At 44.0% G+C, this 26,966-nt stretch overlaps 1 protein-coding gene across 1 annotated transcript in view; it reads right to left on the bottom strand.

Annotated features, from left to right (window-relative positions):
• The window catches only part of PTPN14 (protein tyrosine phosphatase non-receptor type 14), a 196,204-nt gene extending 170,566 nt beyond the window's left edge, over nucleotides 1-25,638 (bottom strand). The window contains exon 1 of the mRNA XM_061383514.1: nucleotides 25,550-25,638. The gene's annotated coding sequence lies outside the window, so the exon portion shown is untranslated. The remainder of the gene's footprint in view (nucleotides 1-25,549) is intronic.
• Nucleotides 25,639-26,966: the final 1,328 nt, after the last annotated feature.

Genomic DNA, 26,966 nt, shown 5'->3' with positions numbered 1-26,966 from the left:
CTTAGTTAGTAGCAAAAAGGACTTCTTAGCCACCTATTCTGGCCCAGGTTTTACGAAAGAAATTCCTACAAAACAACTAACACAATTTAAATTGTCAAGTAAGAAAAGCATATACAAGTTCTAAATTGAGGACAGCATAAATAAATACAAACAAGAAAGAACTAAAGGAGTTCAATAAAAATGTATGCAAAGAGGTAACATAAACAGTTAGGAATATGGGCAATATTGATCCCCTAATTATGTTTCCCAAGTTGTTTGTCAAAGGCACCTAAAACCACCATGTTTCACGATATTTTCATTTCGTTCACATTTAATTTACAAGAAAACATAAATCAGAAACTTCTTAAATCATTTTTTCACAAGTATGAATGATTTCATATCAGTATTACAGCAACTGAAATGTTCAGAAGTAGCTGCAATTAAATACATGATTGCCAACTGGGTTGCAGAGTCTGTGATAACAATCTCTGCCAAGGCAAGCTTTAAATAGCCAGTGTGCATGCTCAGTTGTGTCCAACTCTTTACAACCCCATGGACTGTAGGCTGCCAGGCTCCTCTGTCCATGGAACTTCCTAGGCAAGCATACTGGAGTGGGTTGCCATTTCCTCCTCCAGGGGATCTTCCCAACCCAGGGATCGAACCCGCATCTCTCATGTTTCCTTCACTGCAGGCAGATTCTTTAGCACTGCCCTACCCAGCCTCCTTTTCAAAAAGGATAACTTGCAAAAGAGTCAGCTAATTCCAGAGACTCGATTCTCTATGATCAGAAGGGGAACAAGCAGGATAGAAGCATCCCAAATCAGTAGAATGTAAGCAAGAATGCACGTGCTGCATGCTTTATATCAGATTCTGAAACAAACTTGCTTTCCTAATTACATTTGGCTCAGATCAGATAAGATCAGATCAGTCGCTCAGTCGTGTCCAACTCTTTGTGACCCCATGAATCGCAGCACGCCAGGCCTCCCTGTCCAACACCAACTCACGAAGTTCACTCAGACTCATGTCCATCGAGTCAGTGATGCCATCCAGCCATCTCATCCTCTGTCATCCCCTTCTCCTCCTGCCCCCAATCCCTCCCAGCATCAGAGTCTTTTCCAATGAGTCAACTCTTCACATGAGGTGGCCAAAGTACTGGAGTTTTCAGCTTTAGCATCATTCCTTCCAAAGAAATCCCAGGGCTGATCTCCTTCAGAATGGACTGGTTGGATCTCCTTGCAGTCCAAGGGACTCTCAAGAGTCTTCTCCAACACCACGGTTCAAAAGCATCAATTCTTCTGTGCTCAGCCTTCTTCACAGTCCAACTCTCACATCCATACATGACCACAGGAAAAACCATAGCCTTGACTAGACAAACCTTTGTTGGCAAAGTAATGTTTCTGCTTTTGAATATGCTATCTAGGTTGGTCATAACTTTCCTTCCAAGGAGTAAGCGTCTTTTAATTTCATGGCTGCAGTGATTTTGGAGCCCAGAAAAATAAAGTCTGACACTGTTTCCACTGTTTCCCCATCTATTTCCCATGAAGTGATGGGACTGGATGCCATGATCTTCGTTTTCTGAATGTTGAGCTTTAAGCCATTTGGCTCAAACCAGCATAAAAAATAGCTAACATTCCATGAGTCTAAACCAAATGGTGCTAAGTGGAAGAGGTTGCCTAGAAGTGCAGTTAGCAGACTTCAGGCTATTTTAAATAAAGGACATTGGAAAGTATAAATGAAGACCACCAGAAGAAAAAAATAGCAAGAACACTGTAAAAAAAAAAACTGCACTTGTAAACAAAAGATCACCAGTTGTGAAAATAAATGCCATGGCGTTTTTAATGATTTAACGTGCAACTTTATGCTTAATACTTAATAATTGTCAATGATATCAATTACATTTAAAATACTGGCAAGATAAGACAAAAGGAAAAAGCAGCCACCACTAGACCAGTTAGTTCAGTTCATTCGCTCACTTGTGTCCGACTCTTTGCGACCCCATGAACCCCAGCATGCCAGGCCTCCCTGTCCAACACCAACTCACAGAGTTTACCCAAACTCATGTCCATTGAATTAGTGATTCCATCCAACCATCTCATCCTCTGTCATCCCCTTCTCCTCCTGCCCTCAATCTTTCCCAGCATCAGGGTCTTTTCAAATGAGTCAGCTCGTCACATCAGGCCAAAGTATTGGAGTTTCACCTTCAACATCAGTCCTTCCAATGAACACCCAGGACTGATCTCCTTTAGGATGGACTGGTTGGATCTCCTTGCAGTCCAAGGGACTCTCAAGAGTCTTCTCCAACACCACAGTTTAAAAGCATCAATTCTTCTGCACTCAGCTTTCTTTACAGTCCAACTCTCACATCCATCTAAACCAGTTAAGAAGCAGAGAAATACCAGCACAAGATTTTTTTTATTACAATGGTGGTCAGGAGTTAATTGCCAAAATAATGAAAACTATTCTGACTTGACTCCATCGTACTCCTGAGGCATATAAGCATATAGGAGACTAACATGTTGTTAATTCTTGAATGATCCTGATTTTTTCACAGTGTAGGATCTAAAGGGACAGGCATGACCCATCTTTACAGAGGGCAGTGACCTTGGACCTTGTATGCAAAGGTCAACATAATCTCTCATCAAAGCACATCTCCTCTGCTATCTTCCCATTTTCCTTGTGCATCCCTTATGGGTAGTCTTTCCTAAGGAGGAATGAACCCAGAGTAATAACTTTAACCGGCTTCATGGATTTGACAGCTGGGGGCTCTGAAGGCAGTTTCTATGAAGGTGCCCAGGGGTAAGGGAGTCTAGGGGTCCAGCAGCAATCCCCAGGCAGCTGCCCCCAAAGAGCACCGACCACCCCTGTGAAGTCCAGAGTGCTTCCTCCTGTAGCAGCTGCCCGGAGCCTGCTGACTCCTGTTACTGGGCAAAGACAAAGGAGTCACTTTTTGCTCTGAAATAGTCTTTAAAAGATGAGCTGCTTCTACAGTGCACAACAGACTTTTTCTCCAGGTAGCTGAGAACTTAGGATCAATTTTCACATCTTTCTATAGGAAAATCAATTCCTGGTTCTGGGCTAATTGATTTACACACAAACTTTTGGAATCAATTCTTGATAAAATGGGCTTAGAAGTTGAAACAGAATGCATGTTTCAAAGCAGTACAAGTGAAAGAATTGCAATTTGCATCAATAAACAAAACTCTGTGTGTGTGTGTGTAATGAAAAAAAAAATACTCTGATTACATTAAAATCCAATCACTTAAAGTGGAAAGTAAGCAACACACGGTGTGCTTTTAAAAATATGAAAGGACTGAAAACAAAACAGGGAGAAAAGATCACATATATACTATGAAATCTATTTTTTCAGACTACTCTTACCCAGCAACTTCTATACATCAGCTTCGACTCTCTGTTTGGAAATCACTGACCCACCTCCCAATCTTCTCTTGTCTCTCTTATCTACCACCTACTGCTTTCTAGACTAGATTTCCAGCCTGGAATTTGAAACACCCTGAATGTCTCAAAGTATGTCAAAATAAGTGATGAAATCCTGAAAACAAATCAATGTAATAAGCGTATGCTATAAAGAAATCTACCCTGCAGGGCATCAGGAAACCTAAAACCCTCGGAGATGATGTTGCAACTCCCAAAAGCAGACAACTCACAGCTCAGTTCACTTCAGTCGCTCAGTCGTGTCCGACTCTTTGCAACCCCATGAATCACAGGATGCCAGGCCTCCCTGTCCATCACCAACTCCCAGAGTTCACCCAGACTCACGTCCATTGAGTCAGTGATGCCATCCAGCCATCTCATCCTCTGTCCTCCCCTTCTCCTCCTGCCCCCAATCCCTCCCAGCATCAGAGTCTTTTCCAATGAGTCAACTCTTCGCATGAGGTGGCCGAAGTATTGGAGTTTCAGCTTCAGCATCAGTCCTTCCAATGAACACCCAGGACTGATCTCCTTTAGGATGGACTGGCTGGATCTCCTTGCAGTCCAAGGGACTCTCAAGAATCTTCTCCAACACCACAGTTCAAAAGCATCACAGCTCAGGAGATACCAAACAGGCACATATGTAACACACAGCAACCCACAAACACTCTAAGACCTACATGGTAACAACAGTCAGCATTAATCTCCGAGATTTGGAATCCTTTTCCACAATACAAAGACACTTCTGCTAAATTCTACTCATCCTTTTACCTCCCTGATTTCCAAGCTTTGACAGGAAAATACCTAATGCTATCTAAAATCACCTCAATGATCAGGGTGAAACTCTGAAAATATATTCAAACAAAATTAGTATCGATCTAAATAAATGGAATAAGTTCATATATAGCATACAGGATAACCCCATTTTTTATGGGAAGGATCAAAGGTAAATGCCACAGATTCTTTCAAATAAAATTAACAATTTTTATTAACATTTTAACATTTTATTAACATTTTAACATTCATTCAAATAAAAAACCATCACTGCAAAAAGTTTAACACTTAAACATGCTAGTTGAATCTTCTCCTGGACAAAAATAAACCAGGCAACTAGTACTTTCTTCTGAGAAGAGTAACAGCAGGGGTTTCCTTCGCTCTGACCACAAAGTCAACCATAGAGTTAAAACAAAAAGTTTTCCAGAACTATTGAATTTTCAGAGAAGTGTGAAGCCAGGAACCTGAGAAATCATGCTCTACTAGATCAACAAACTCATGATGAAGACAAAGAAACTGAGTCATGAGTGGCTAAGAAACTCGCCTAAAACCAAAATAGCTAATTAGTGGCAGAAGTAGGACTCAGGTTTCTTAAATTGCACAGGAGAGCACTTTCGACTAGACCACACGGGTGATGATGGAGGATGAGTGGAGAGTCTGCAAAAATTCAAACTGGACTTAGCCCGTTACACATCTGCCCAGCGCAGTTTCCTCTTACACGACCTAAGGGACTCTCACGTAACAAGCTAGTCACTGCATAATAGTGCTGCTTTTTTAAGGGGTAGTAGCTTTTTTAGACATATGTGTGATCAAAGTGATTAAAATCAAGCTGAGTGTGTGCATAGCGACAGCAGCTCAAATATCATGCAATGAAGTCATTATTCGGTTTTCTAGGTTAAACAGTGACCTATGAGAAAATATCATTTTAATGTATTCAGTCACCAGTAAAATAGGCACAATGAGGAGACTACCCTGAGAGTCTGTTTAGTAACAACTCACAGTAGGTACCCAGACACTGCTGCTGCTGCTAGGTTGTTTCAGTCATGTCCAACTCTGTGCAACCCCATAGACAGCAGCCCACCAGGCTCCCCTGTCCCTGGGATTCTCCAGGCAAGAACACTGGAGTGGGTTGCCATTTCCTTCTCCAATGCGTGAAAGTGAAAAGGGAAAGTGAAGTCACTCAGTCGTGTCTGACTCTTAGTGACCCCATGGACTACAGCCTACCAGGCTCCTCTGTCCATGGGATTTTCCAGGCAAGAGTCCTGGAGTGGGGTGCCATTGCCTTCTCCACCCAGACACTAGAAAGATACATATCATTTGAGAGAGACAGAACTAACTTGAGTAGAAAAGCAATTCTTTGAGCACAGCTCCCAGGAACAAAGATATTCAAGGTCTTAACCCAGTCTTGACTGGCCCAGACACAGCAGAGAAGACTGGGCATTTTGACTGGCAAGATATTTGAAAGTCTAGAGGTTCTTGTTTGCTTGTTTTTTTATATTAAACCTGGGATGTGTCGAAGAAATGATAGATAAAAGAAGGGATAGAACAGGAGGGTAGAATCAGAAAATCAGAAGAAAGTAACGAAGAATTAAAGAGCCAGAGATACAAGCCAGGAAAGGAAAAAAAAAAAAGATGGTATAGATTATCCAAGAGGGCAGTAGGAAAGCCCTCATGCCTTCATGGGGGAAAACCCTGATCAAGACATAAGACTCAGATCACATGTCCCAGGATATCTGGAAATTTCTGTCCAAATGCCAATAGAGGCTGTCTACATATCAGGTCTGGTCTTTGACTTAGCTGGTTAAGTAACTTGATTTTGAGTTCAACCAGAAACGACCAATGCCAATTGAGAAATTATACTGAGAAGCTAAACTTTCAAAGGAACTCTGCTCACTCTCAACTCAAAAGGACTAATGGGTTTTGGCAAATCCGTTTAGGACTCAAAAATGTATAATGAAGAGAAATAGATCATTCTGCTATTGATAAAAAAAAAAGCAGAGTCTGTTACATGCACTGATTCTTCTGCTACCTGTTCAGAATGACCCTTAAACATTACTATAATTATACTTTTAATTCTTCTTTTTTAGCATTTCCTTTCATCAACTAAAAACTCCTATTGGCATAACAATATTTCCTTCTAGCAGGTACATCCAAGAGTCTGAATACTCAAGTAGTTTAAAAATGGACCTGATTTCATAGTAAAAAAAAGTAGTTGGGAAATACAGTTAAGCAGATCCTAAAGTCTTTCAGACAAATGCTGTCTGGATTTCTTTTTTTTTTTTACATTTTTTTTTCTCTTCACTGCTTCCCCCACCAAAAAAAATCTATAAACAACATTTAAAAAATCAATAAAATACACATAAGGATGAATGGTCAGGGAACTAAGATCTCCCAAGCCCCTCAGCATGGCCAAATATAAAAGAAAAAGAATTGAAGTATGGTTGTTTTTTAAAATGGGACTTCAGTGTGATGCCCACAAGCATAGCAGTCATGGATGGTGGATTCTAAGCTGTAAGTCGAGTATACCTGATCACAACCAAAGTCCGTGCTTGTGAGACCAAGGTCCTCAAAGCAGCAAGGGGAAGATGACAGGTCACTCACAAGGTAGCCACCACCCAGAACGCACTTGAATTTGACAACTGAGCAGGCCAGTGCAACAGTGTGTGTTGCCTATGTTTCTGTGGGGAGCCTGGAGCAAGAAGACAGGAGGGAAATTACCATGGTTTTTACCACTGCCCTCCTTAGGAACTGCTTCAGGCAACTTGTGGATATCAACAAATAGGTACTAAGTACTACATGACCAACAATGGGAGAGAAGAACCCCAAGTCTGTGTTATGTCTAAAAAGCACTGAACACTCAACGCTGGTGAAAGACACAGTCAGTTGGATGCAGGTGTATTAAAACTGTCTGGTAGTCACAGGTCTTCCTAGGTAAACAACCACAGCATTGCACCTGACGATCACCCATCGGGTTAAGCCATGAGACCAAGTTCTTTTGCGCTATTAGAACAAAATACCACAGACTGGGTGGTTTACAAACAACAGAAATTTACTGCTCACAGTTCTGGTGAATGGAATTCTGAGATTAGGGTGTCATCACGATTGGGTGAGGGCCCTCTTCCAAGCTGCAGACTTCTCATTGAATCCTTACAGGGCAGAAGAGGCTAGGGAACTCTGTGGAGTTTAATAAGGGCGCTAATCTCTTTAATAAGGGCTCTACCCTCACAACCTAAGCATTTTAAAGTTCACTCCTAAAAGCATCACCTCTGGGGGTTAGGATTTCAGCATATGAATCTTAGGGGAACACAGTCAGAGCACAGCACTATATAAGTGGATTCCACTTTTAGGCCAACACACGACTAAGAAGGAAGGAAAATTGAAGAGAAAGGAAGAAGTTCTGAGGAGTGAACAGGGTAACACTAACTAATTTGGGGCAACACTGTACAGAGTCCCATAAGTGGGACCATCAATCCCAGACCTAAAAGCTATATTTACATATATTTCACACCCTTAAAAAATATGTAAATACAACTTTTACATATATTGTACACCCTTGGGCTTTCCTGGTGGCTCAGACCATAAAGGATCTGCCTGCAAGGCAGGAGACCTGGGTTCGATCCCTGGGAAGATCCCCTGCAAAAGGGAATGGCTACCCACTCCTATATTCTTGCCTGGAGAATCCCCAGAGTAGCGTGGCAGACTACAGTCCATGGGGTCGCAAAGAGTCGGACACGACTGAGGGACTAACACTTTCGTTTTCACCTTTACACCCTTAGCCTCAACTCTGAAATACAGAAATCGGAACAGAGGAACACACTGCAAGGATAAGCACTTCTTTTGTCTTTAAAATTATTAGCAGCTTAAGAAAACATTTACAATGAGCATGACAACCTTTGAGAAAAGTTCAGCAATAACCTTCTGCTTATAAATTCAATGTAGATATATTACCACTCAATATAAAACAAGTATCCTATTTCACAACACTGATTTTTAAAAGCTCCTCTTCTGTGATTACTTGGTTTTCACTATATTAACATAAAAATCCTCATTCTCCTTACTTTGAGCCTTAGAATCCAATTTTCCCAAAAGATTTAATTACCAAATCAAAACTTCATAAACCAAGGGTCCTCATCTTCCAAAGAAATTTGCACCAAATTTCAAGAAGACCTATACAAAATGAACTTAAGTTGAAATAGGAAACCATCTCAGGAACAAAACCCCAAAGACTTTCATGGCAAATCTACTGAAATTAATATTTCTTCAACACTAATCTGAGTCTTACTATTCACAATAGTAATACTCTATAAATACTCACACTTTTAACACTCTGCAATCAGCACCTATTGTAACTGTTCAAATAAACTGGTTCACACACTGATGTCTGGCTCATGCATACACTTGTTTCCCACTGAGTTGTAATATTTCTTGTGAGCTTGACCAGGCCGTCTCTTGAAAATGAATTTCTCAGTTCTGAGGATTTTTAACATTCCTCTGCTAAATGATGTGGGAGGCATTTGCACTCCAATGGTAGTTGCAAAATCAAACCTATCACCCCCAAATTCCAGCACACCATCTCCCATCCAAACATGAACGAACACACACACACACACACACACACACACACACGTTTATTCTGCCTATGCACTCTGGACTGAGTGGCCTAAGGAGTTCTCTTATCTGTCTGGCAACTCTTGTTTCCTTGGCTGTGAGATCTCAGATCCTTACATGAGGAAGCATAACCAAGGACACTGATGGGCATGTCTAGATACTACTATTTCTAAGCAGAAACCAAAGACAAGCACAGCAGCAGGCAACATGACACTTGTAAAGTAAGCCAAGAGAGAGGATGCAGTTGGTAATAAAGAGTTTTAGTTTACAGTTTGAGGGGGGAAACTGTAGGAAAGACTGGTTCTTAAGTTTCAATTGGTATTCTCTGCTATAGAAACCATACGGCCATGGGGAATCTGAATGCCGTGGAATTAAAGCCATCCAATGTTAGGCAATAGAACAATAAACAAATCTCCTCTCCTAAGACTGAAATATGCAGCAAAAGTCGGCAATTTGAGTAGGCTCAGCCATTTACCTAGTTCCACAGTAATAATTACTGATTTGCTTTGGATAAAAGTTATAAAACCTCAAATCAAATATATGCTTTCTTTCTACTTTTTTCACCATTTTGTTTTACTGCAAGAATAAAGGTGTATTTAAGAAACAGTGTATTGAGAAAAACAGAAGACACAAATGAGTATGTACTTACAATGACCTTCAGAAACTGGGAAAGGAAATTATAAGTGGCCCTGATTTTATTCAATTTAATAGAAAAGAAAACACAATTTGTTCTAAACATTTTGTTTTAAAATACCATCCTTGATAATTACAAAAATTAAGTGATAAGCAATGATGAAAACTGCATACTTAAATATTGATGATGATGTTATAAACTGATAGCCTTTGTAAAGAACAATCTGGCCGTATGTAACAAGATCTACAAGCAATCCATGCCCTCTGACCCAGATAGCCTATTTCGGAAACTGCATTTTAAGAAAATACTCTGCAGATAAATAAATACAATTTGTTCAACAATGTTGACTGCAATGCTATTTATAACTGTTAACGTTTTAAACAATCCAAATACCAAACCATAAAAGAATAGTTAAGTCAATGATGGTATAAAAGATGAGATTATTGATGCCAACTCTTTGCTCCCTTCCTATAATGTATCCCATCCATATCCCTGTGACTTGTCTGGGAATCAGGCCAGTGTTGGTCTCCAACTCACTGGCCTGCGGCTTGGCCACGGGATATACTTTGGCCAATGAGATGTGAGCAGACAGCATTACTTGCCACCTCCATGCTCAGGAGCTCAGTCATATCCAACTCTTCAGGGTCCCATGGACTGTAGCCTGCCAGGCTCCTCTATGGAATTTCCCAGGCAAGAATACTGGAGCGGGTTGCCATGTCCGCCTCCAGGAGATCTTCCCAACCCAGGGATGGAACTCAGGTCTCTTACATCTCTTGCACTGTCAGGCAAGTTCTTTATTACTAGTGCCACCTGGGAAGCCCTTCCACCTCCATGCAGCAGCTGTAAATGAGACTGCACACCTCTCACATTATTCCTGCCCTCAGTCATGAGAACAGCATGCCCCAGATGGGGGCTGACCTTTAGCCTCGGTCCCGGATATGAAGACATGTGGAGTGGTACCAAGGCCCAGTCAAGCCACCTGGAGCCACAGCACACTGCAGCACTCACATCACATGGACAGGGAATACGTGTTGTCATAAGCCACTGAGATGCTAGAACCTCTTTTGTTACCATATCAAAAACTAATACAACAGTCATGAAAATATGGCAAGGTATAGAGTAGCTGATATAGGAAAACATATTTGAAAAATGTTTGTGAGAAAATAGAAGATGAAACTCAAAGGCATTTACCAAAGGCATTTATATAAAATAAGGCAAGCCAACAAGCACCAGGAATTAACTAACTTAGAATGATGTAACAAGTTTATGATTATTTTTATCGATAAAGCAGCTACTTATATATCTTTAATTCCCTTTTAAATGCTACATTTATATCAATATAGGGCTTCCCTGGTAGCTCAGCTGGTAAAGAATCTGCCTGCAATGCAGGAGACTCTGGTTTGATTCCTGGGTAGAGAAGATCCACTGGAGAAGGGATAGGCTACCCACTCTAATATTCTTGGGCTTTCCTGGTGGCTCAGACACAAAGAGTTGGACATGACTGAGCGACTTTCACTTATATTAATATATATATATACAGATCATAATTATAACAGAAGTAATTCTACCCAACACACTTTTTTCTGCATTAAATGATATAAAGATTAGTGAACAATTATGCTCAAAGTGAATCTAGTGTGAAAGGTTACTCAGTTTTAGAAAGTAAGAACTCCGGGCTGATCAAATTCTTTTGTCAGACTACAAGGAAGGGAATTGTTTAAAAACAAAAAACAGACAAAAGCAAGAGTTATTTTCAGGGATGATCCACTCTCTAGTCATCAAACACTGTGCAAAAGCAAGGTCTGAAAAGACATTACTTACCAGAAAATAAGTTGTGCTACCTCTGAATTTATTTATGACCTGTTTGAAATTCCACTACATTTGTATGATTCAAGAATTGTGTTTATTAGAACAAGTACTGTTACTCACAGAAATTCATTAAACAAATTCAGTAGTAATTTTTTAAAACTGTTAATGTGGGGCTTCCCTGGTGGTCCACTGGTTAAGACTTTGCCTTGCAGTGCTAGGGGCTGGGGTTTGAATCCTGGTCAGGGAGTTAAGATCCCACATGCCTCAGGGCCAAAAACCCAAAATATATAAAACAAGCAATATTGTAACAAATTCAATAAAGACTTTCAAAAAAATTGTTAATGTGAAGATTCTCACTATATTCTTTATGAGATAGCAAGAAATATAAATGTATTTTCAACAACAAAAAAAAGGAGCTCACAGTATGTCAATTACATGTAGATATATAACATTCATTATTAAGATAGTAAAAAAGATGAAAAACATGCATATTTGCAGGGGCATTTCTATAAAACTACAAAAATACGTTTACATAAGAACAAAGGCTAAAAAATTAAATAGATTTGTAAAATACACTTTACCAATTTTTGAAAAGTATTACAGCTATACTAAGGAAAAAGATCTAATACTTATATTTACAAAATTTGTACTTGCTATGAGATACATCAGCGTCTCTCAGTTAAAAGCAATCTGAAGCACACTTCTGGTAAATACCTTTCTAATTAAGACAACCCTGGATTAGTAAAGAGAGTAAACTCAGCGTAACTTCACCGTTTCTTGATAACTTGACGTCATCGACGGTTGTCCTGCATTCCCTAACTCAAAGATGACGGCAGCCAGGGCTGGAGAGGAACGTGTGTCCTTCCTAGGCACGGAATGAATCAAGGACCTGTTACTGATTGATTCCAGGTAATGTTTTCTTTTTTGCTTTTGAGAGGCAGTGATGCAGAGGGGTTACAAGTACACGTTCTGGATTCGTGCCCAGATTTGACACTGAGTCCCATCATTCACGTACTTGAATTTGCATGCTAATGGTGTTACACAGAAAACTAGTATTTACTGCGCATTTACACAGTATACTAGTATTTACTAGTGTTTAGTGTAGGATCTTGTGCCTTAGCCATTTTAAGCCCGAGGTTTCTCATCTATAAAATAAGCCAATGAGAGCACTTATTTCACAGAGTTGTTATAAGGATAGAAAAGATAATCCATTTAAAGTGCTTGACAAAGTACTTGCTCATGGTAAGTAGTACATAAATGCCAGCTAATATTAGCCTCTCTCTGCTGGTCATCCTAAGGCACCATCAAGTTTGCTTTTCACCATCACCAAAAACTATTTCTAATTTTTGTCTACATCCCCTGTTCCCTCAGTCTTGAGGCATCACTCAGGGGTTAGGTTTCCCAAGCTTAGTTGGATAACCATCTGTACCAGTCTTGTCCTCAAGGACTCATTATGTCCTCAAAACATAATGTGGACCACTAATGCAAGCCACATAGGTAATTTAAAATTTTCCAATAGTCACATTTAAAGAGCAAAACAGAAGACAAGATATTAATTTTAATAATAGACTGTATTCAACTCAGTATATCTGAAAAGTATTTCAAGAAGTAATCAAAATTTTTTTTAATTACAATGAAATACCTAACATTCTTTTTGTAGCTGTTCTTGTACTAATTCTGCAATAATCTGGTGTATACTTGAGACAACACACCACAACTCAAACTAGTCACATTTCAGTTGCCATCTGCTCACATGTGCCTAGTGGCTACCTGAATGGTTGCTGAGTCTCCTAAAGATTAAGACCTCAGAAAAACATCCCCATCTTCAAAAACATCAAGATACATTTATTAAGCAAATGGATGAAAGGAAAGAAAGAAAGAGGAAGGCAGGAAGAACAGATGTCCCTGACCTGCCATCAACTTCTGGGCCTAGGGTTGCAGTTCAGAACTTGGGCTGTGGAATGAGCTCAAATCCACTTCTTCCACTTGGTAGCTGTGATTCGTTAGCTAATAACCTCTTTTACATGTCTCAAAAATCAACTATAGATAAAAATAACTTCTCTTTCATAAGACTGTTATGAATTGAAAGGTTGTAGAGGAAAAGGGGTTTCCATACAGAAAGTTCCACTTCGCAAAAGGTCAGGAATGAAAGTGGGGAAAACTGAAGGAAATAATGAGCAAATTAGCTAGAGATAATAAAAAGGCCATGGAAGAGAAAAACTGGTCATGTGATAGTCACAGCATCTGTGTTAAATGCCCAGTTACACAAAACAACTGCCCCAGTGGCAGCTATTAATAAAATAATTGCAGTGACATTTCTACAGCCCTCAACGGTTTATACCTCCTAAGCCAGACTGCTTTCTTTAGGCAGAATGATAAGGGCTGGGAGTGGGAGAAATGGCTGGCTGCCAAAATTTAGAGAATCAAGATTTTTTGGTAGTGTATATATTAATCACAGCTTCTGGCCTAAACTAGATGGATTAGTGAAGATACATGGATCTTTCTTTGAAAGATGAGGTTGCTGTAGTGCCTCAAATCCAATTGGAACATTACTCTTCTTTATGTAGTACAAATACATAAAGTTAGATGTTTACTATTCCTACAACTTTCTTTGAAAGTTGGTTTGTAAGCAAAGTCTTGATATTTTATTTTAAACTTGCTCTTGTTCTGTGCCTCTCCCCCCCACTGCCCCTCCCCCCACCAAAATTCAACTAATAAAAAGTATAAAGTTAGCCTAGTCTGCTTACAAACTTTTACTGTTTATTCGTGTTAATAATCTAAGTCACTATACTCTCTAATTTAGACGTGGGGTTTCTTAAAGACAACAAACAAGCCTTCTCTATTACAGCCACCTTCTAAACTGAGATTTTCCTAGAAAGTATTTTATATAATATTCATGTCCCTTGAGATTACGTGTTCCATAAAATTGACTTTAAAAAAAAAAAGTCCTTAAATAAATTCAACCTATTTTTGTTTATTGCAAGACTTCTTGGAGTCTTTAATATGCTTATATACACAGATTTCAAGCTGCTGTGAGTGAGTGATAGTCGCTCGGATGTGTTTGACTCTGTGACCCCATGGACTGTAGCCTGCCATGCTGCTTTGTCCATGGAATTCTCTAGGCAAGAATACTGGAGTGGGTTGCCATTTCCTTCTCTAGGAGCTTCTCAGCAGCTTCCTTTTCAAGCTGCTATGCTCAGCCACTATTACCATTCTGTCTCTGGGTGGGGATAGCAGTCTACAAATGAGAAAAATAATAAGTGAATCAAGAGAATCAAACAACAGGAAGATAGCCTACATGGAAACAGACATCTGTACGGACCTTTACACCAAGTTTCCAGCTTGACAGGCTGTACTCTGCAATTCTCCCTTTTATCATCCCTGATACATATACAGTAATTAACCTGTCTGTGTGTGCTGTGCTCAGCCACTTCAGTCATGTCTAACGCCTTGCAATCCTATGGACTGTAGACCCACCAGGCTCCTCTGTCCATGGGATTTTCCAGGCAAGAATACTGGAGTGGGTTGCCATTTCCTCCTCCAGGAGATCTTCCCAACCCAGGGATTAGAACCCATGTCTCCTGCATTGGAGGCAGATTTTTTACCACTGAGCCACCAGGGAAACCCCAATTAACTATCAGAGTCCTCCACATGAAGGCAATTTATTACAAAAGAAGGAAGGGAGGGAAGAAGAAAGAAGCGAGGAGAAAGGACTAGAATAGGTAGAAAGAGAGGAGGAAGGAAATTTCTTTTAATGACGTAGTAAGTGTAAACATCACATCATACTCACAGGCAAAGTTTAAATGCCTAAACGCATGCCTAAGGATGAAGCTACATGAAACATTCACTTGTACCAAACCCACCCCTTGGAAAATAAGCCTCATTTTCAAAACAACCAAACAGCTGCTCAGCTGAAGCACAGCACAAATCATCCTTCCCAGCCTTTATTTTTAGATGCCTCTTAAGTAAAACAATAATTTTCTAGAGAATATAATTAAAACTGGTAGGTGTCATTTCATTATTTTAGAGTTTTATTATAATTCGTTTCACATCAGTCACACTGTTTCCCCCTCATAAATCACATAATTATATAATATTCCATAACAAATTCCTTGTCTTTGAATAAAAGAACCTGTATGAATGTTTAAAAGTATACAGATTTTAAAACAGCACAATCCACCCAGAATGTTACTATAGCCAACAGGTTTAAACACAGAGAGTCTAAAAGCCCATTTTGCAAATGATAATTTGGAGACGTGTGTATGTCTTAAAAAAAAAAAAAAGTGTACCTCTGTCATGTAAAGCACAGTTTACAAAATGTCTAATGAAAAAGAATACGCTTAATAGATCATAGGATTTCATTGGCAGAAACGAATGCTAATTGCCTGCTGGAGTCTTTAATGAAACCTAATTGCTGGCTTGAGCTGTCACCACTGACCCTGGTAACAGACCAGTACACCCTTCATAAACCTAATACAGTATAATCCTCCTTCATTATGGTTATCATAGCTCTGCAGTGGGACACGTCTGCCGCAAAAATAAACCTTGCTGCCTCTCCTCTACAAGGACGTGTTGCTTCTCTATCCCAGAGCAAGTAGCATGGATGGCAGAAGTCACCCTTACAACAAGTGGTACCACTTCACAGCCCAGATCTACTTCCATACATCTACTTCCATACTCACACAGACTCTCGGACACTGCTACTGAAAACATCAGCACAGTCCGTGATCGTGGGGGGAAAGGACTGAACAACAAGAACAAACCAAAACAATTACACTATCCCCCGTCACCATAAGGTAAATGGGGAAAGCAGAAGAAACAATGTCTAAAACTAACCATGGGTTTGACTTATGAAATCCATGTATAAATCGATCCGTGGGTTGGGAAGATCCCCTGGAGGAGAGCATGACAACCCACTATTCTTGCCTGGAGAATCCCATGGACAGAGGAGCCTGGCAAGCTGCAGTCCATAGGGTTGCAAAGAGTCAGACACAACTGACGTGACTTATCACACACATGTATAAATCAATTCAGTCTACAGTCTACATTTCTGATACTGAATCCACAAGCTATTCCTTCCTTCAATTTGCTTTGAAGTTTTTTTGGACACGCTCTTTAAAAAAAAAAATCACTTCAATTAAAAACCCTAATCTTACATCTATGACTCAACAATTCCAAGCAATTATTGAATATCTACTTTGCAGCAGCTGCCAAGAACCCAAAGATAAATAAATCTACAAAACATGTCACCAAAGAGCTCAAAACTGTGGGGAGATAGATGAACAAACAGCTATAATTTAATGTGATGCATATCAGTAAAGAATGAGGAGAAGACCAAAAGAAGACAGACCAGGTGACAAGGAACTCTTCCAAATGATAAAAAAGGAATGTCGGACAAAACATCTAAGAAGATATAGAACAGAAGAAATTAGTATGTGATCAGATGGGAAAAGGAATTCATGGAAGAGTAACAGTAGACATTAGTCAAAGCCACAGTGTTTCAACCGTGAGAAATGTTTCCAGCCCAGGCTAGCAGTTAGGTTAGGTGGAAACAAGAGCTATGCATGCAGAGCCTGGAAAGCTCAGCTAAGTCTGCACTTGACCTTGGGCAGCTTTGTGTATTGTTAAAATTAAGTACATTAGACATACAAGAGAACATGGTGAACATTCATGTTCCAACCACTCAGCTTAGGGAATAAAAGAACACTCCACTCTCCCCTCACCTTCACTACCACCGCGTCCCCTGTATTTGGGGTTTATTGTCTTTCTGGTATTTCTTTACCCAGTTAACCCTTGAACGTGATCTGGACTACATGGGTCCACTTATACTTGCACTGTTTTCAATAAGCAGTGCCTACAGTGCTACCTGATCTGCATTTGTTGAATCCAGGGATGTGGAACCACAGATATGGGGGCGGGGGGGGGAGGGTACACAAGCCTATGTTACATGAGAATTTTCAAATGTGTGAATGGTTGGTGCCCCCCCCAATACACACACTGTTCAAGGTTCAACTTCACTTTTATGACTGGTGTATGTATCTCTGAACGGTATCAAAAGGCAAACTAGATTTCAATCAAGAGAAGGAAAATTCAGACGTGTTTTTTTTTGTTTGTTTTGGGGGGCTGCACCGCACAGCATGTGGGATCTTAGTTCCCGACCAAGGATGAAACCTCACCCCGCTACCCTCCATTCAGTGGAAGCGCAGAGTCTTACCCATTGGACCCCTAGGGAAGTCCCAGATGTGTTTAAAACAAGACTCTGAAGTGTAGAGGGTGGACTGGTCTCCGCACTGGCAGCAGCAGGACAGGTGACAAAGAGAGGTCGAGATAACTGTCTTTCCTGAAGGAACTGTTGTCATGGAGAGAAAAGGGGTAGCCTTAGAGGGGATCACCGGGGCAAGCAGGAGACCAGCAGCAGAAGAGAAGCAACAGTCTGGGGCAGTCTGGGCCAGGGCGGAGGAGGGGCGTGCAGAGCAGTGAAGCCAGTGGCAGCTCCTGGGCAGCTGGCAGGCTCAAGAGAGGGATGAGACAGGTTAAGCAGGACACAGAGCACAGAGAGGTCAATGCCAAGATGAAGTGGCAGAGGGGAGACTTTCCTGGCGGTCCAGCAGCTAAGACGCCACGTTCCCAACACAGACAGCCGAGGGTGGGGCCCAGGTTCAGTCCCCGGGCAGGGAGCTAGAGCCCACCTGCGGCGACTAAGACCTGATAGAGCCAAATAAAGAAATCAAGTTTTTTTAAAAAGTGGCAGAGGGGCCCGGTCGAGGGGGGTGAGATCAGGAAGGCTGTCCAGGGGAGTGGTGTTTACGGTGGACCTTTGAAGATGCTTTTGACAGGTTAGGATGGCTGAGCTCTAGGATTCCTGGGACCTGTTCAGGAAACAGCTGCAGCGTGGCAGAACCCTGGGGAATAGCAGGACATAAAGATGAAGAAATCAGAGGAACATTGGTTGGGGGGGGGGGGTTGTTATTCGTGGAGAACCTTAAAGGATCAAGCTCAAGTATATATAGTATGTACATGTAATTCACAACAAACTCACTTTCATGACCATGAAATCTGCCTTAATTCCTTTTACTTGAGAACTGAAATAATGACTAAAGCCCATCTCATGATTTGGGGGATAACATCAGTGATATCAGTGCTGCTTGTTACATGGTTCTATATGCAGAACCCAGGTGGCTCAGTGGTAAAGAATCTACCTGCCAAGCAGGAGACATGGGTTTGATCCCTGGGTTGGGAAGATCCCCTGAAGAAGGAAATGGCAACCCACTCCAGTATTCCTGTCTGGGAAATCCCATGGACAGAGGAGCCTGGCGGGCTGCACTCCACAGGGGTCGCAAAGAGCTGGACACGACTGAGCAACTAAACACCACCACCATGCAGAGCAGGATATCTTGGTTAAGGACAGGTTGGTATCCACTATGACAGTGTCACGGAGGGTTTCTCTCTTCCATTTTAAAGACTAGCAACTCAGAGGTTGAATAATGAGTGATTTACCTTTTCCTCATTAATATAAGGCACTAAAGAAAATAATGCACAGAAATGAAATTAAACATATTCTAATCAATAGTACCTCTAAACTTGTGAAAACAATTTTGTTTTATGCCTTAAGCCCCAGATGTTCCTGCTTACTCATTTTTGTGTGATATTTACACTCGCTTGATCTGCAAGGTTTCCTAGGTTTGAAAAACTGAGAAAGAAAATAACTACGTGTTTGAAAGTAACCAAGCAAAACAAAACAACAACAAGAGCCAGAGTCTCGGGAGCTCAAGAAAACAGCTCAGGGATGTGATTCGCCTCCTCAAATGAACAAATAAGATGTGTATCATAAACAGGACTGATATCTGTTTAACTTTGAAAATCACATGCAGTCATCAACATGATATAATCTTCCCAGCGTGCCACACCTCCTATTAAAGAATAAACAATAAATTCCACACCAAACTGGGCTCTAAACCTCCAGGTCAGCATTTCAGAAATGCAATTATTCATGGATTATTTAAACACTTCTTTATAAAAAGTCAGCTCCACTTCATTCTCTGCATAACAGCAATAATAATAGTACCTACTTTACAGGGTTGTTGAAAGACATAATAGAAAGTGCTAAGAACACTGGGATAGAGTCAGCACCAGTAAAGGTAAGCTGTGGCTCTTTCTAGCCAACCTCCATACAGGACAGAGATTCTGAACCAAATAAAATGTAAGTCCTGCCGGGAGAAGCTTATAACTTAGTAGAGGAGACAGGGAGGTAAACATAAATAATATGGTGAGACAGAAATTGCCGATAGAGCTAATTGCAAAGTGTTCTGGAACTATAAAGAAAGGAATGCCTCACTGGCGGTGGGAAGGAGTGTCAGGGCAGGGAAAGCTTTAGCTGAAGGTTCGGGGGCTAAGCAGGCAGCCAAGGGGAACAGGTCAGTGTGGGTCGGAATGTAAGGAATAAAGGAGAAGGGATTACACATCACCCTTAGGGTCTTAGGGCCCTCGCATATAGAGACAAGAAGAACCGCAGATGGGAATGCAAAGGTAGTCAGGGTAAGGAAGCCTTATCATACAGGTACTAAGAAGCACAGTGAGAATTTAAATACTATAAAAGGTTTGCGTTTTAAAAAGCTCTTTAAGAGAACAGACGAAGAGAATGTGAAAGACAGCCTTTGAAGCTCTTGAACAATCCCAAGAGGCAGTGGTGTTGGAGGGAAAGGAACAAATCAAGGATACTTTAGAGACACAAACTCAAAGGATCTAAGGACTAATTGGGTTTGTTATGGGGGTTTGAGGGGCGGGGGCGGGGGCGCTGGGTGCTTACAAAGAGTGACATGTTGAAGAGAACTCCAAGTGCCTGGCTTCAGCAGCTAACTCAATTCATGTCAGTAAGACAGGAAATACAGAGGCAGCAGCTTTTGTGGCAAGAAACTAATGAGTTCAATTTGAGACAGGTAGAATTGGGCACGTATAGCGGATAAGTAGACGGAGAGAAGTACCAGATAAACCAAACTGTGTAGAACCGAGCGGTGGGGTCAGATGGGAGAGGGTAGCATGCAAATCCATTAAAATAGAAGCATCTAATTTATGCTCTCCATGGGCCTAGCCAGGAATAAGTTACCATTAAATGACTCCCAGCCTCTCCAGAGCTCCAAAACCACCAGGACCAGAATCGTTCAAACCACTGCAGTGAAAAACGCAAGGCTGACGGGGGGATGGGCCAAAATGGCTCAGCCATTCTCGAAATGCTGGGCCAAGGCCCAGGAGTGTTAGCATCACCTGGGAGCGTCTTACGATGCGAGTTCTCAGTGCCCACCCCAGACCTACAGAATCAGAAGCTGGGGTGGGCATGGGGGATAATACCAGCAAACAGTGTTTAATGCGCCCTCCAGGTGATTCTGAGGCTCACTACCGCCTTAGCTAATGTCCCAATTACCTGAAGGGAATGGAGTGTGAAAGAAAGAACTCCTGGGAGACAGATTCCCAAAGACCTGAGGAAATGAAGTGTTGGGAAAAGATACACTTTGCACAAAGACAAGCATCAGAAACTTTTGCTAGTTTTCAACAATGAAGCCAAAGGAGATCAAGTCAGCAGCCCTCACAGTAAAGCTCCCCCCGATTTAGGAATATCAGTCAGTACTAAAATCTCAAACATCACAAATGTGAAGAGGATGCTCAGCTTCACAGAGGATGTCATGCCACGCTTTTCCTCCTTTTCTCACCAGACACCTCCCGTTGACCAGCATCAAGCACGGATGGGATGGCCACCTAGGGTTTACAGGACCTCTGGAAAGGCAACAGACTTCTGGGTCAAGCTAACTGACCAGGCTCAGGATGAAATCCTTGAGCTGGGCCTAATGCAGTCCCCTCAGGAACTAAGCCAAATCAGCCTTGTATCAGATTTTACATACAAGCTTGATCCAAACCTGGCCACGATGTGTTTTGTTTTTTTTTTCCAGTAGCAAGGACCATAAAACAAGTCCAACAAAAGCTTGAGTGGAGAGTGAAACAAAACCAAGCCAAGGCATATGGAACCAACAGGAAAAAGGGAAAGGAAATGAAAACAATGTTCATATGCCATTTATACTCCAACTGGGACACGTAACCACTCCTATCCCACAAAAAGGTACTTAGTCACTTACCTTTCACCTCAGCTACTCTAAATCCTCATCCACAAGAACTGCATCATATCCTCTCATTCAAAATTATAAATAATTCAGAGATTATTTATTTTCATAATCAGCATGCATGCAATACACAGCAAAGGCAATGGCTGGTCGTAGCAATGCGATTTCCTCTCCCTATCCACTGCAAAAACCACCGCCTGATCTGCATTTTCCTAAACTTTCTCCCTCTACTCTTCAAAGGGGTCTTCTTTCACCTGGGACCTGTTTGCAATCCTGTATCATGTAGGATCCTCAATCAATTTTTGGCTCTAACAATCCGTTCGGCTTCTGGAACAGTTACTACACACCTGTCCTCCTGACGTTTTAGGAGTTGTTCCTTTCTTCTAACATCCCCTCCTGCTGGGAGGCTGACATGAAGATCAGTGAGTTAATGTTTGCCAAATACTTCAGGCTTCTCGGATGAAAGGCAACATTAAAGTTCAAGCGACCTGAAGCTGGCAGGACCTGAGAGGCGTGTTGCTATTGACTCCTTAGACCTGAGCTTCAAAGAAGGAGAGCAAGGCTGCAGAGACTCATTTGTGCCGATCGGCTACCTTTTGCATTCTTGCTAAAGGCAGGCGGATTTATTCTAACATCATTTAATTCACTGGATTTCAACATTAGAAATGCAAGGATCCTTGTATTAGCACTAGACTCTCATTATAGGAAGCAGTATATGGGGGAAAGGATCCCTTTTTCTGCCCTTGTCTACATGGCTTTCCCTCCCTAAACTAACCTACTGCCTGGTCCAGCTCACACCCTCCTTCTACATGAGGGGCTAGCAGCTGCCAGCCAACACGTTTGCTTTGAGCCAACAGACCAAAAAAAAAAAGGTCAAAGACAAAGCCTTATGTGTATGTTGGCACACATGTGCATTCAGGCTGCTGCGGAAAAAGTGGCACACAAAGAGCACATTCATGGCCACATATAACTCCTGGAACATATAAATAGCCATCCTTGACCCAACACCTACTCAGTGTGAGGGAGGCCCTGCTAGCAGAGGGGCACAGGGCATTACGCAGAACTCCCCACAAGTATCCTGGCACGTTAACAACCACTGCCCCCACCTTAGAGATGAAGGAATGGAAACTCGGAAGGGCTGCAAAGTTCAGTCAACATCACAGCTAAAAGACGGCAGAGCTGGGACACAAACTGAGCTTATCTCGAACTCCCAACCCTGGATCTCCGGCTCCAGCACACCAACAGGCCAGAAAAGCTGCTGAATTTGCTACACACACCCCTTGAACCATTCAATAAGCCCTCCCCGGGGCTCAGACGGGGGAGTGGGGGGAGGGTAAATTAAATCAGTAAGGGGAGACCACAGAGTCTTATTTTAGACATCAATTTTAACCTCTTCTCCACCAAAACGTGCTTGTTTTCCCTCATTCTTTTTCAAGCAGCACAAGCAGCAATAATTGAATTGGCTAAAGATTTCATCTTATCTCTTTCCCCTGCCTTATCTCTAACAAGACACACTCACTGAGGCTTAGAATGAGTTCAAAAAATGCACAGCATTTCGTGACTGAAGAAGTCTGAATGCAGGATTGCAGGTGACAAAGGATAAGAATACGGAACCCAGGTGGGGACAAGGTGCAATCCAAGGGTATATGTTCACATCCCTGAAGCCCAAACAGAAACCCGTAATAAGGAGGGAAGGCACTGGGGCGGGGGGAAGTTCTCATAGTTGTCAACTTCTGGCTCATCTACTCAGGAAAAGAATTCTCCCAAACATCCTAATTTTTCTCTGATTTTTTTAAGATTCCTCCACATGAAAATAGTCTAAATGCTCTTGCCATTACAGCTATCTGTTCCACGTGGTCCACACACACCTGAATATCTAAAGTGTTAATAATAACAACTATATGTTTAAGCCAATAAGGGAGGCTGGACCGGTACCTGGGAATAGCAAGAGTTTCTCTTCAGCCATTTTTCTCATGAAGGTCCTATACCTTCAGGAAAGCCATTGTCCAGGGGCTGTTCTTGAGATAAAGAAAGGTGTGTTTTTGTTTTTTTCTTTTTTTTTGGTGGGGGGGCGGGGCGGTTGGGGGAGGTTGAGGCAACTTCCTACCCAGCACTGTAGGAAAGCAGTGTGCTCTTTTCACTCATATGTACTGGTCTGAGGTCACCAAGAGCTGGACTTCGCCACCTCGGCCAGGACGCAGCCACTATGCATAATACTACACCGCCACTTCAGCCCAGTGAAGAGGCCCCTTGAGCGGCAAACCACACACAGGAGGCTCCTGCGCTATAAAAAGCTTTCTAGGCAGGATCTGCTGAATCCTGGACCAGGAGGCGACGACAATCCGCTAGAAGGTGTTCAGCTTTTCGTAAAGTTTCAGAGGAAGGAAAAGTCATTCCTCCAACTGTGCTGATGCCGCGATGACGTGGGAAAGTGGAGAATACTACAACAAACACAATGACACACACACGAACTCACTCTGCACAGCACAGACGCCCAGATTAGGCAAAAGGGCATCTGTGCTCTCCAGCTTCCACTCGTTAAGGCTATCATTCCTAAAGCACATGCTTTTAACGCCATCACCAAAAGATAACGCGACTTCAATACAAGGTTCTGTAAGCTGCGGTATTATCACCTATTGCTGTCAGGTGGCCCTTTAAAAGGGAATCAGTACCATTCTGATGAAACCAGGCACGAGCATGAGCCAATTAGTGTCAATGAAAATGGAGATGGTCCCCCACCCATTGCTTGTTGCAGAACCAGCATCAGGCATCCAAAGAGAGGGATGTGTGCGCCGCTGGAAGCTACTTGATTCCTCAGTGCTTCCAGTTTAATATCTGATATTAAAAAAAAAAAAAAAAAGCTGTCCTGGCTACACTGAACCAACCAAGCCATAAATACCCCTTCAGTGCCCAGCTCTCTACTAGGTATGATCTCCTTGCACCCATATTTTGGATGACTCTTACTTTGCACAAGTTCTTTCCTCCCCCCTGGAAAGTACTTTCCTAATTGGTCCTCTAGGTGAGCAACACCTTAACTCTCCAGTCTCAGCGCACACCTGGCCCCCTCACCTCTGGACCTAGCCTTCCCAGGCCCTCTCAGGACACTCTACTTCCAGATCAGCCAGTGTGTTTCCTCCGCAGGCTGCAGTTACATCCTGTTTTAGCATCTTTGTATCCCCAGTTCCTAGCCCAGGGGAGAAACTGCCATACTAGGTTTGTTGAATGAATGGGCCAACGAACTAACCTATTTGAAGAAAGTCACACGTTGGTGGAAACCCTGTAACCCATCAACAGCCGGTCTGGAAATTCCTCAGCTTCACAAAGACCCAGCAACAGCAAGCCCTGGACGGACTGAAGGCGAAAGCCCACAATCGGCCTTAAGCTGTAGGGAGGGGTGGGATAGGGGTGACGGGACCTGGAGGAAGTGGGAAGGAAAGCGGGGTCGGGGCAGCGCTCCCTCACTGCTCCTCAAAAAGGTGAAAAACCCCTTCCGAGCGTTGAAACCCCAGAAGTAGGGGTCATGCCAGGAGAAAGGGGAGACGGTGTCTGAATACCACCCTTGGAACTTGTTAATACTCAGAACTTGGGGCGTTCGAGGTGGAGACCTGCTCTGAAATTAGGGGGCCACAGGGTCTCCCTGTGAGTCGGCCGACCACCCAAGTAGGGGCCAAGAACCCCAGGAGTTTGGTGGCAAGGCTGTGGCCTAGTGGAAGGGCATGGAAATTTCTCCCTCTCAAGATCGTGTCTCCTGGGTAGTGGGGGGGACGGGGGGCGGGGAGGTGTGGAACAGAGGAGGGTCGCAGCGGGGGACCCTCTCCAGCTTGAGAGGCAGCGACGTCTTTGGCTTTCATCCTCCGGCCCCTGCCGTCTGGGTATCTCAGCTGCCCTCACTAGGCCCTCTGTGGTTCCCCAAAAGAAAACGGCAGTGGGGAGGAGGGGGCGAGAGTGTGAGTTTCACCGTCACTCTGCAGACAGCGCACACCTTCCATCGTAACTCCAAGCCGTGCGCATTAGCTGGCGGCTCCCACCGCCACTTAACAAGTCCAGCTGCCCGGCCCCTCGCGCTCCCTCTGCCCTGCCAGGCGTCCCGGGCCGCCGATCCCAAGTCGGCGTGGCCAGCGTTTGCCCAAGTCATCGGCAAGGCGCCCGGAGCGCCCAGGGCGGCCCCCAACCTGGGGCCCGACTCCCCGCCCCAGACGCCGCTTACCTGCTTACATGGCCCCGTCGGAACCCCGGAGTCCCGCGCCGAAAGGCTGCCCTCCGCGGGCGGCGGAGCCCCAAGTCCCCCCAAGGAATCGATTCCAGTGGCTGGCGGAGGAGGGGCGGAGGGAAGGAGCCGGAGGAGGCGAAAGGGGAGGGAGGTTTCCGCCGCGATCCCGGCGCGAGAGTTGGCGCGGGGGCGCCCGGAGAAGGGGGAAAAGGAGAACCACCCCGGCGCGGGGCTGTCCCGCCAGAGAGGGGGCCGGGACGGGGAGGCTGGCCGAGGTGGTAGGGGACGCGCCGCCAGGGGCCACGGAGTGGCGGCTGCTCGCCGAGGACCGGCGTCCGGAGGGCAGGCGGCGGAGCGAGGACGAGCGCGGCAGCCTGCCCCCGGACTGCGCCCGCCGCGCCCTCCCCGGGGAGAGAAAAGTTGGGACGAACTTTCAGGGGCCGGGAGAGCCAGAGCGGCAGGAAACGCGAGCGGCCGCGAGAGGAGGGAGGAAGGGGCCTGGCGAGTGGGAGGGGACGGAGCAGGCGCCGGCGGCCGCGGCTCCCCCACCCCCGGGCCCCGCTCGGCGGCGCGGGGGGAGCGCGGGGCGCGCGCCGGGGGCGGGGAGGAATGCGGCGGGGCGGGCGGGCGCGCGCGCGGGGGCTCGGGGGGGGCGGCGCGGGAAGGGGAGCCCCGGCTCCCGAGCCCCGGGCGCGCGTCCTTGGGGACGTCACAGCGCTGGAATCCGAGGAATGCCGAGCTGCCGGAGCTCCTTCTGCAGGCCAGGGAGAAGTCGCGCACTTTTATAAATGGGGTGGCTTTGGGAGAAGGTTTTCAAAGGTGAGGGCTGAGCAGGGAGGACGGGGTGAAACTCCCCTGGAGTAAGAGGTGAGGGGAGTGGGGAAGGCGAAGGGACCACAGCAACCCCACCTAGCGCCTCTCCCGGGCGGGGCCCAGGCGGGGGACGGGGGTGGGGCAGGAAAAATCGCCTCGAGAACTCCGCAACCTGCAGAGGCGGGGCCGCGACGGGGACTGGCCCACCCCGACCTAGAGCGCGCCACCTTATTCGGCGGACCGCTCCGAGCAGGATGTCCCCACGCAGTCACTGCACAGGGAAGACAGACCCGGAGAAAGGAGGGTGGCTTCCCAGAGTAGGCAATCTTTTAAGTTATCTGTCCAGGACTCCTGGAACCTCTGGGTACCAAACCCGCGTCTAAACCACCCCTCACGCGCTCCTCCGGGAATCGCACAGTTAGTGTACGCAAGGAGTTAGTATACCCAAGGAGTTAGTGTACCCAAGGAGTTAGAACCGTTTTCCCGGTTCTTTCCATGCCACAGAATCGCCGCACCCAGCCGGGGTAGGCATGGGGAGGAAACTTCCTTAGTGTTTTCGGAGGTGGAGTTAATGAGACGCAGCTGGTAAGACGAACCAGGC

This window comes from Bos javanicus, chromosome 16, assembly GCF_032452875.1.
Source record: "Bos javanicus breed banteng chromosome 16, ARS-OSU_banteng_1.0, whole genome shotgun sequence".
NCBI classification, from domain to species: domain Eukaryota; kingdom Metazoa; phylum Chordata; class Mammalia; order Artiodactyla; family Bovidae; genus Bos; species Bos javanicus.
The sequence above is the reverse complement of the archived record's forward strand: the minus strand, read 5'-3'. Positions and strand labels throughout refer to the sequence as shown.